Genomic DNA, 10,326 nt, shown 5'->3' on the forward strand with positions numbered 1-10,326 from the left:
TCGTGGCCCGTCACGGCAGTGCAACATCTCAAGTAGAAATTGTTTAAAGAATGATCTGCAAGGGAGAAGCTTTCTTCTTTATGCTTAAAGCTAAGTTGACCTCACTTGCACACATTCTACAATCATCATCATCATCATCATCATCATCACTCAACTTTAAATAGTTTCTATAAAGCCATTTCTTTTTCTTTTTGAAGTTAAAAGGCATAGATAGTAACTTTAAGATAAGAACTATACTGCATAAAAAAATAAAAGAAAATGATTGAAATGTGTGCTCTTGATGGCAGTTTTAAAGTCGATGACGTCGTCAAGTCAACAAAAGTTGTGGTAAGGGCTAAAATTAAGTGGTAAACTCTGATTTTGATCAATTCTGCGGGTTATCTAGATACCATTTAATTATTTCGGAGCTCATGAGTTACCACCAACCTTTTGAAATCATGTTTTTCCCGAGTGTTTGAAACCACCACAAAATGTGTTACACTAAACCGTACATTCGACGAAAAAAAATTTGGAACAATTTTAAAAGCGTATTTCCGAAGTCAAATCAAAATACGAAAGGCTGTTTTCAACGCCTTATCCTGAAATTTACGTTAATGATGGAGATAAGCAATATTTAACTGTCTATAAAGTCAGAACTGATAATATATCTGTTTTGTATTTTTTTTCAAAGTTTCATTTTAGGTACCCCTGTTAGCTTCCGGGGTTACATAGTCCACTTAATTTACGGTAACGAAGAAGTATAGAAGTATTTGAAGTACGTTTTGACGAGAGTTCGTCTATTTGAAATGGCGATAACATTCATCCAAGGCAATGACGTGACTTGAGTTTGGAGTTGTTTTCTCAAGACCACGAGACGTGAGATCAATCTTTTTTATCGGTGAGGTCGCATTTTCCACGGAATTTGAGTCCAATATTAAAGACCATTATGGGCAAAAAATTGCAACATTTTCAATTTTTGAGGACGAGTTTAGTTGCAGAGAAGTTTAATACATATGAGGGATGTCACGTGTAAGGTCACTTTGGAAGTGACAAGTATTGGTACTAGAGGACACCTGTAGCCGGCAACCGAAAATTACAACATTTAACTTATTCATTGCATTTACAGTTGAATAAAATTTTGACGGTTCTAGAGGTCATTGTACCGACTTATTGAGAGATGGGCTGGCTTTCCCCTCCCTGGATTCATAAACTAAAACAAAGCCGGCTTTATTCTCTCCTTTCTGTCTCCCCACCCTACCGCTTCCCTAGGAACAAGCACCGTTACATCACCTAGGAGAGAGTCGGTACAGCTGGCCAGCACAGCACTCGTACCCTTGATTCCTTTTATGCAGAATTCTGCGTAAGATTTTTCAACGTATTAATTTGCAATGAGGGATAGTCAAATGGCGTGAACGTGAACGAAATTCGCCGAGAAATTCCGACGCGATTTGTTGTAATTTGAGTCAAGCTCGGTTCACCTGATTTCCCAACTTGCATTGCGCGGATGCTTTCACATGTGGTCGACCATGTTTGGAATCGTGCTCGCTGCATAAAGGTAAGTTAGTTGCTTGACATTTGATTTTCTTGCCATTCCTACACAGTTAACTGTTACATGCTAGCGTGAAACGCTTAAATTGTGTCTGCATCATTCGTTTGCTGAACTTTCTTTGCCCATGTCAGCTATTTTCGTATGCCAATGTTGTCCTCACCTCACCGTGTTTCCATTTTATAAATTATTAACTTAGTTACGATTAACTCTGCATATTCTTATGTATATTCTATAGTTCAGACGTTCCTTGGCTTCCGATTAGTTATCAGTGAGCTATGAACCCGAACAGCAGATACAAAGGACCGAATATTTTGTTTGAACTCAAACAAGCTCGTGCGAATTTTCGTCAGGCTTGCAAAGAACAACATCAAGTAAACAAATAACAGGTGAGAGAAATGATGTGTGGTCTTTTGTGCGTGTAACAGTGTTCGTGGTATGTAACAGCATTTCCAAATACACGAGTGAGCTCCTGTATCATAAAAGTCATTGACATGCAGATTTCAAACATACAAAGCAGCGTCTGTCACGTAGTCACTGCTAAGTCCAAAGTATTTTGTCGGGAAGGAGTCTGAAATCTAGTTGATGGTATCTCCCCAAGCTTCAAAGGGATAACAATGAAAATGCAAAAGTACCGTCTTTTGCATTTTCGGATAGGCATCTTACAATAAAGCATGGCCTAATTTGGCATCAAATATGACATTACTTTGATGTCATCAAATATTTGAAGTTTCAGCCTGTTTTGTTACCTTTAGGACTGAATGTAAGCCATTCGTTACTGAAGTTTGAATAAAACAGTTACCGTGCATTATCAAGGATAAGCCTCATTTAGCATTCAAGGAAATTTAAACCTTCAAAAACATTGTAGACAACAAACTAATTTCTGAGGTTGATATTAACACCTCAAGTGTTTGATGTCAAGAAAGTGCCAGATTTTACACCAAATTAAGTCAGGTTTTCTCAGAATGTGCACATGCTTACGTGTAGATGCAGCTGGTGTCAAGTTGCAAAATTAAGGTTCATTTTTTTTTTAGAAATATGAACTTGACAGAGAGCAGATTCAGATATGATGTTGTTTAGATTGGCATTAAATTTGCAAACTGTTCTGTCTTGTTTCTTTGTTACTTTTCCCAGACATTTTTTAAATGATCTTTAATGTCTGAGCCACTTCATCAAAACGATAAGGTTGACGAGAATGATGTATTATTCAGTAAGTGACACAGGCAAACTCGGAAAAAAAACGAGTACTCCTATCAGGAGTCCAACCTGAGATCTTGATGTAAAATGGGTCCCTGCATTTTTTTTGTTTATATGAAAGACATTGTAGCTACATGTAGGGCTTCAAGTTAACTAGAAAAATAAGTCGTGTTAAACCAAGGAAAAATAGTTCTTTGGTGGACTCAAGACATTGTAGGCTTCTCAGCTTGTTATCAAATGTTTAATTCTTTACTCAGCTTAAACATCACAGCAACTACTACTGACAGCAACTTTGACAACATAGCATTTATAGTGATGGAGAGTTGACAGCCAAACTGAGGATATGTCCAGAAATGCATGCTAATGAATCCATGAACTGTTTTATAGACATCACAAAGTGTCCCTTACCCTAAATTCTTACTAAAACACAAATAATTCTGTCAAACATGAAGTCATATGAAAACGACAAAAAGGTCTGTCTTTTATAAAGTACGCAAAATCAGGGTTGGGTGCATTTCTGAACATAAGTGGCCAAACTAACATTTCAAATGTAATAGAATCTAAGGTAATGTACTGCATAGTATATTTTGGAAAAAAAAAAGGCTGGCTAGAGTTTTGTAAAAAACTTAGCCCAATCACACATTGTCGAGATAGTTTTCTTTACAAAATTTCAGTGACTCTATTTAAGTGCTCTGTGAACAAAGCAAAAGGAGAGCAATTTAAAAATTACAAGCTGCTAGGGTAGCTAATTAGAGGTCGTTGCAAAGGAAACGAGAAAGGCTGGACTTGAGCCCACGCCTTTTTTCATAATTATGGCGGAACGTGCTAACAAGATCGAACCCTTAATGAAATATTCTGTACGTGCTTAGTACAACAGGTTGGGTACAATAGGTGTTTCCATTTAGCAATTACCTTTAAATTGAAAGTCTTAACACCAGTTAGTCAGCAAATTTGTAAAGTTAAAATGAAAAGGTAAAATGAATTTAAGGTGAAAACATGCATGAACTGGTACAGATTTGGTTAGAAACACGGTGGAATTACACCAAAAACTGTCAAAAACGGGAAGACAGGTTATTTCCAGGCAATTTTGTGGCAAGAGTTTAACTGAACACAATCTATTGTTTTATCGAAAAACCATTTAGGCCATATCTGACCGGGGCATGTTTCTGGGGAAATAGATCAAAGCAATGCTGGACTTTTGCTCTGCACCAAATTCGCACTAGGACAAACAACGTTTGATCAACGCAAATGAAATTAACCATACAAAAAACCATTACATGAAGCAATATCAACTAATAAAGTTTAGACTGCAAAACAGTCATTCTGCCCCTAAAAGCCCATAAAATCTATTCCAGTGCTGGTTTTGCTCCTTGTTCCGTAATGTGCTCAGACAGGAACAAATCAATGAACATTGTAGTGCCCTGCATGATTGATCTTGAGTAAATGCGTCACCTTCAAGACAATGGGGTCAATTGACCAGTCTAGTATATTGCTGTAATGTAAAATAAAAAGAAAAAAGAAAATCGGTATCAAACGACTCAACAAACAAACCCGTTCTGTTGTATCGCATTTTCTCCCCGATGTTTGTGGTTAAAATGGTAAAATGAGAACTCAGTAGAATCTGCCACAAACGCATTCACTTTCAAGAAAGTAAACAACCCTTATTGAATACTATTATAACATTACTTTTTTTTCCGTAGGCTGAGAGGCACATATGGGCTCTTAAAGGACTTTATAAGTCTGTCACGAAAACTGACCCTCCTGAAACAGAAAACGAGAGTGAATTGTCTGAAATGGAGAAAACGGAAGAAGAGACTGTTCAGGAAGCCAGAACTTTTATGAAAAAAGCGAAAAAAGCAAGTCGTCAAAAACACAAGGAAAGTGCTCCCAGTAGGTCAAAGAAAAGAAAACTAACTCTGGCTGAAAGCTATTTGTTATCAATACCAACAAAAATAAGAAAAGTTGTTCCCCAAAACAAAACAATTTGTCAGAAATCGTAATCTGAAAGTAAAGAAGGCAGCGAAGACGAGGAAGAGGATGAGAACACCCAAAAGAGGCACAAATTTACTTGCCCCCTCCACTGTGGTTCTACAGTATGTCAGCTACCGCGCCATTTAAGAAATGTCCATGGTTGGGATGCCGAATGAGCCAAGAATGCTGTTAATCGGTACGAGATGCGTCACGATCAGCGAATTTCTGCAAAGTCAAAAGAAGTGCGCAATAAGCGGAAGAAGAAATACTGCATCGAATGTGGGCGCAAACAAAGGTATCTCTCCAAGCACTTGCAGAAACAGCATGGTTACCAGAAGGGTACAAAACGATACTGGAAGGCTCTTAAAGACTCCCGACCTGTTCATCACTTTGGGGCTTCTCGCAATCCGCCGTTTGTCGAGACAGATAGTGACACAGCAAGTGAGGAGTCAGCTGCTGAAACAGTTAACCTGTTTGAGAAGAATAAAAGCAACTTACCACTTCCAGGAGCACGTCCAACAGCCAGCTCTTCTTCGACTTTAGAGAAAGTGACTGTTGAAGAAACCGAACCAAGTGATGTTGAAGATGACGCTGAATATTTTGAAGACAACGAAGAAGAAAGTAGTGATGCTGAAGACACCAATACGGAAGTTTTCACAGTGGACCAACAAAGTAAGCGAGTATTTGAGATGTTCGAGAAATGGATCCTTAGCCGCGATGGAGGCGAGAAAGATCCTAACCCGGCTACTCTAGTGGTGCGATAAGTGGAGAAAATACTAATGATGATAGGAACAGAAACAGCTGATAGCTTGTTTGACAAGAAGCTCATTCGTGAAGAGTTTTACCCAAAATCGAGAGCATCACACAAGGCAGCAACTGCGATAAGTTATCTACTTTCATTGCGCAAGTTCTACACCTTCGCCATGACCGAAGACGACACTGGGCTTTCATGTGAGAGTAGACGTATGGCAGATGCTCTCTTTAAGAAATGTGGCGAGTGGTGTAAAAGTCTGCGGAAAGAGGTGAAAGAAAGATTTTGGGAGAAGCAAGAGGAAGATCTTTCTCGCCTGATCACTCCAGAAAAAGTTCAAGAGTTTGCCAACACAGACTTTGCACGAAATCAAGTCAAGACCATTGGTGAGTTAATTGAAGAAAGTCAGAATCCATGTCTTAGCCAAACACAGTACTGTGATTTGAGAAACTTTTTGTTTATACATATTTTGGCACAAAATGGGCACAGAAGTGCTGTGATAACGAACAGCACTCTAGATGAATACAAGAAAATCAGCTGCGTTGATGGGACTTACATGGCCAAGCGAATCTCTGTTTTGATGAAAGCCTAAAAGCATGGGTGGACATTTACGTGGAACACGCAAGAATTCAAGTTGCAACGGGCGACGAAAGCAAGGCCCTGTTCTTAAACTGGAAAGGAGGGCAGATGAAGAGTAGCGATTTGTCATCAGCACTAACCAGTGCGTGGAGAAAGGCTGGCATGATAAATAATGAAACTCGCATATCTGGAACTCTCGTGAGGAAATCCTGCACCACAGCAATTCGGCAGTACAATAAAGACATCAAGGGAAATGTTGCGGCACATATGGCACACAGTGAACGCACAGCAGATAAGCATTATCATCTAGTTCAGAAGCGTACAAACTCTGCCTTTGCCGCAAGGCAGCTAACAGCAGTTATGCATGGCAGGGTTTCACCTGCTACACCATCACTCGAGAGAAAAGATAACTGCGAGCAGTCGAGTACGAGAAAAGATGACTGTGGGCCATCTAATGAAAGAAGTGATGATTGTGAGCTTGATGTGTCAGCAGTACCACTTGTCCGACAAAGCTGGACAGAAGAAGAAGAAACAGTTATTCAAGAAGTCTTTTCAGACCAAATCAGCCGCCAATCTGTTACCTTAAAAGAAGTCCTTACTGTTAAAGGGACACATCCATTGCTTGTGAACTGTGACAATAAGAGACTACTTGACAAAGTGAGAGCATTGTACAGGTTCAAGAAATCGCAGAGTGTAAGTGTGGATGATCGCATGACCAATGGTCCTTGTGATGATTTGAGTGACTCGATCTCAGTTGTAAGTCCGTCTACAAATCGCAGCAATGCTAGGGTTTTTGAAGAGGAAGAGGTGATCCTTTTTAACGAGCTTTTCAAGGATATGATTCAAAGGGGTCAAAAAATAGAACAACCAACGGTTGTACAGCGATTGAAACAGAGTGGACATGGACACATGATTGAAAAATACAGCAAACAAAAAATAACTGACAAGATTAGAGGTCTCCGTTGCACATACATCAGGCGGTGGAGAAAGTAATCAAATGCAGTTAAGGTTTCACCAAACCTTTTTGAGTGTTACCGTAATTGCCTTTGTTTACTTTCTCTTCTACCGGATTGCGAGCAAGGACCGATAAGTGCTCATTTTTATATCGTTTTAAAGCTTATACAATGGGTAAACAATTTCTTGGATTAAACAAAAACTGTCTCACTACGAGGCTTTAAGTGGAGATTGACTGAGGTCTGTAAAGATGAATTACCTTCACAACCATTTTACTGTAGCAAACATCCGGGGTTTGCAGTTAAGCACGCATTGGCCTCTTAAACCGTGTCGGGAGTTTTATAATTCTGCTTTAGTTTTGAGTTGACACTCAGACGCAAAAAAAAGCGGAGATAGAAATTCATAATCAAACTTGAAATCGCTTTTACTTTGTTTGAAAACTGTTATCGGGATTTGGTCGGTAAGGTTTATAAAGGTTTCGCAGCGTGTACAGGTTTTGTTTTGTCATGGAAATTTTGCCTTCCCTTGTTTCTCCATAAAACAATGTATAGGTCATGTTTTTTTACTCTAAAACTGACCACTATCATTTTTTTTGGCGCGCAACGAGGTTAAAAAAGGTTCGGTGTTAACCCTAATAAGCAAAGGTTCGAAAAATCCGGCGTTGGCACAGTTTTCGTTTTGGCGATTGGCATCCACACTGCCGTTGGTCGTCAAGTCAACTCAAAGTCACATAGTCAACATTATGGTTGCTAAGTCCACATTCTTAAGTCGCTGAGTCAACAAAAAAAGGTACTAAGTCCACCATCAGTCTAATCATCATCATCATCATCATCATCAGGTCAAAATATAATGTTCAACAGATAACAAGAATATTAATTGTTATTATTATTATGTTATGACTAAGAGTTCCAGGCACGACAGTTTAAAATAACAAACTCTTGTGAAGGTGGAACAAGGCCTAACAGAAGTTTGACAGCAGCCATTGTTTTTTCCCTTTGTAGATATTGACAATAATTGTTGTCACCACCTTTTTGATGGGCAAAAAAAGAGGTACATATAATACATATATACTTTCAGGAAATATCCACTAATTCGGTTAACTTTCTGGATACGACAGTGCTAAAGGATAGACAGGGTAACATCAGCACAGACGTCTATCAGAAACCCAGAGTTACACATCCATAACTACACTGGACTTCAGCTCATCCACCACATCTCAAACAAAGCATCCCGTTTTTTTTTGTTTTTTTTTTTTTTCTATGAGGTGTTAATTATGGGCAGCCACGGTTTTTTCTGCTCCCTAATTTTAGTTCTGTTTTTCCTGTTTTGTCGCTTCCCTGGTATTCTAAACTACCTCGAGCCATATCTAAACATTAGTGGCACAGCCTGGATCGCTGCATTCCCTGAAAGATACAGTATTCCGGTAGGAAACCACGATCTCTCTGTCTGGTTGCCGTCGACTTTGGATCATCGATTAGTTATTGCTTATTCTACCAACAATGCGACGGATTCCAACAATCATGAACTATTGTTCTACGGCCAAGATTGGAATGACACCTTTTGTAACTTCGGCTGTCCAGACTGTATTCACTATCCGCGGAGCTTTGCGCCGGTACGCTTGATATTCAAACAGTACAAAGTCAAGAGAACCAAGCGCCCATGTGCGTATTACTCTAACACCTGTGCCACATTCCATTGCACATTGGAAGGAGACCTTGTGTTCAAATTGAACCCCGGTCCTGTGAACAATAGTGATCATTCTATTCCATCCTATTATTCTTTAAGGCGATGCGCTCCATCGAATACACGTGTTGATCAATCAAGAATCCCATCGAATTTGACCGTTGTCCACCGACTACCCTTCAACAACGTTTCTCGTAGGATATCTGTGGTTGCCCCGCGTCACATCAATGATTTCTCGACTTCTTCATCTCGCACTAGGAATCTGAACAACTTAAGAGCAAATGTTGCCAAAAATCAAACATTTTTGAAATATCGTGGCAACGGCTCAAAAATCAATTCGGCCCATTTTCTCAAGTTAGGTAGCCCTTAATGTGAAGCAAGTGACTTCATACTTTGTTTAGTTAAATATCGATTCATTTTCGAGAAAATCAATAATAACCGAATTCTCTGAAAATACCGCTGTTTGAGTATAAAATTTAGGGCGATTTACGAAGCTTCGTGTTACAAAATAAAACACTCTAGAGAAATAAAAACTATCATATCTTGTGTAAAGATGTCGAAAGTGTATGTTACAAACAATTTAAGGAATTTTTGACCATTTACTTTTAAAATGTAAAAGTATTTGTCCAACCTACTTTTTCCAAGATGAAAAGATGGCCCAAAGTAACCTATTATGTAAGCATGTGGTACCGAATGTAATTAACTAAAATCTGTGTTTTTTAAGGGAAAGAGTTGGTCTTTTACGTCCCCAAAGGATTTTTTGGGGAAATGATTCAGTGCGATGAAATCGAATTTTAAAGTTATATAAATAGCGCTGTTTCAACTGATCCGGTGGATTACCTCAACTGTACACATAGACGACCAACTTATATTATTTCGCAGTTTACGCTCATTCGAAATCTAATTCAGCATACAAACTCCTCCTTGTTTACAAATCAAAGATAAAGACTGCAGTCCTGCAATTGCCATTTCCTTCGTGAAACAATCGAACCAACCTGATGGATCACTTCCCACGATATGGCGGCACTGTACCATTGTTGTTTACTTCCTCACGTTTTTGATGCGAACATTCTCTGTTTTCATTTTTCTCCAAAATGGCCTTCAAACGTCTTTCGTAAATCGTCTTTGCTAAAACATCAGTGTTGAACAGACCAGCGAGCGAAAAAAAGGACCAAACGTCCTTAAATTAAAACACATGTGTTCCCGTGTTTCTTGAATTGTGAAATACAACTAATTAATTCAGAGGGCGTTCAAATGAAATTTACAAGCATCGGAAAATGAAAAAAATTGGAACATGGAACACATAGTAGGCGGACCACAGGTCGAGCTTTTGTATTTAAAATATCAACGATAAAAACAGGCAAAAAGGTAGAAGCAATCAAAAGAAGCCAAAAAGGCAATAAATCATAAAACAGGATCACTGTAGAAAACACTACTTCGCGGCACTGCTACCGTGAAACTGGGAAAAACAACAAAATCTTAATTTTAATTGTTTCTTCGGGAGTTTTAAGCATCCTTCTTTACATTTTTTAAATAATAAAATTTTAAGTCAAATTCGAGAGGGCGGTCCACATTTTAAGACATCCGTCAATTTTGTTTGCTTCTAATTGATTGATTAATCTAAAGTAACTGGTTTAGTGAAACATTTGTAAACACCGAGAACGGC

The 10,326-nt window shown here is 38.7% G+C and overlaps 1 pseudogene; it reads left to right on the forward strand.

Moving 5' to 3' along the window:
• The first annotated feature begins 4,877 nt into the window (after positions 1-4,877).
• On the forward strand, positions 4,878-7,489 carry LOC146465687 (uncharacterized; annotated as a pseudogene).
• The last annotated feature ends 2,837 nt before the right edge of the window (positions 7,490-10,326 follow it).

This window comes from Pavona decussata, unplaced genomic scaffold, assembly GCF_977016875.1.
Source record: "Pavona decussata unplaced genomic scaffold, jaPavDecu1.1 SCAFFOLD_156, whole genome shotgun sequence".
In the NCBI taxonomy this organism is placed as follows: domain Eukaryota; kingdom Metazoa; phylum Cnidaria; class Anthozoa; order Scleractinia; family Agariciidae; genus Pavona; species Pavona decussata.